Raw genomic sequence first — 1,043 nt, 5'->3', positions numbered from 1 at the left:
ATTGGGCTGTATCTCCTCTACTTGTGACCTCTCTGTGGACACCGCACATACAAACTGAGCCAGCGGTTTCCGAGCAGAGGGAGTTAGTTAGGGTCCTCTTTCAAGTTTGCCACTGATTGACAACGTGTTGTTCCTGTGTTGTTTTTGAACGATGGGACTCATGACCATAACTCACTCCAACCGGAAGCCGTCACATGTCACCTGTCGAGCAAACACAGAGGTTTACAATTCAATCACAATTGCAAAACAGACTTTATCAATGTTTTTATCTGTTTTCACCAGGTTAGCAGTCTTGAGATAAGGATGAGGACTGGACACCTCAACACAAATCAGTGAATTTGTTTAGGATTTTTAAAGGGTCTTCATTGTACTTTTTTTTTGTGATACTTTATGCAGACTTCCCTTCATTCCCCTGATCTTCTTTGCAAATGTATTTTCACTTTGTCCTGAATCAACCAAGCAAATAAACATGGGCTCTGCCACGAAGAAGCCCTTATTGGTAGCACGGTAGCTCAGCGGTTAGCACTCTCGCTTCACAGCAAGAAGGTCCGGGTTCAATTTCCACCTGGACGGGGCCTTTCTGTGTGGAGCTTGCATGTTCTCCCCATGTCTGCGTAGGTTTCCACCACGGGCCTGTTTCTCCTAGCACTAAAAACATGCACAATAGGCCAGGATGAATGATGTACTTGAATAAATGATGGGGGTCAGAGGGACCGTTGGCGCAGATGTGTGCAGTCGCGACAGCGCTTCTGCCAGTCTCCCCCAGGGGAAACTGAAGCTACAAAGGTAGCTTACCACCACAGACTGTGGAGTCAATGGAAAATGATCTCATGTAAAGCGCTTTGTGACCATGTCTGTGAAAGCCTCTATGTAAATAAAGCTCTTATTATTATTATTCCAAAATTATTATTTTGCTGTGGGAGGGACTATATACTGAAAAATTAAATAAAGTAACTATATAGATGCAGTTATATGTGTTTCATGCTTGACATTGCCGTCGGCCCGTGACCCACAGGCACACAAAAAAGTCCTTCACAAAAAAG

The sequence above is a fragment of the Gobius niger genome (genome assembly GCF_951799975.1).
Source record: "Gobius niger genome assembly, chromosome: 6".
NCBI classification, from domain to species: Eukaryota; Metazoa; Chordata; class Actinopteri; order Gobiiformes; family Gobiidae; genus Gobius; species Gobius niger.
Note: the sequence above shows the minus strand (reverse complement) of the source record.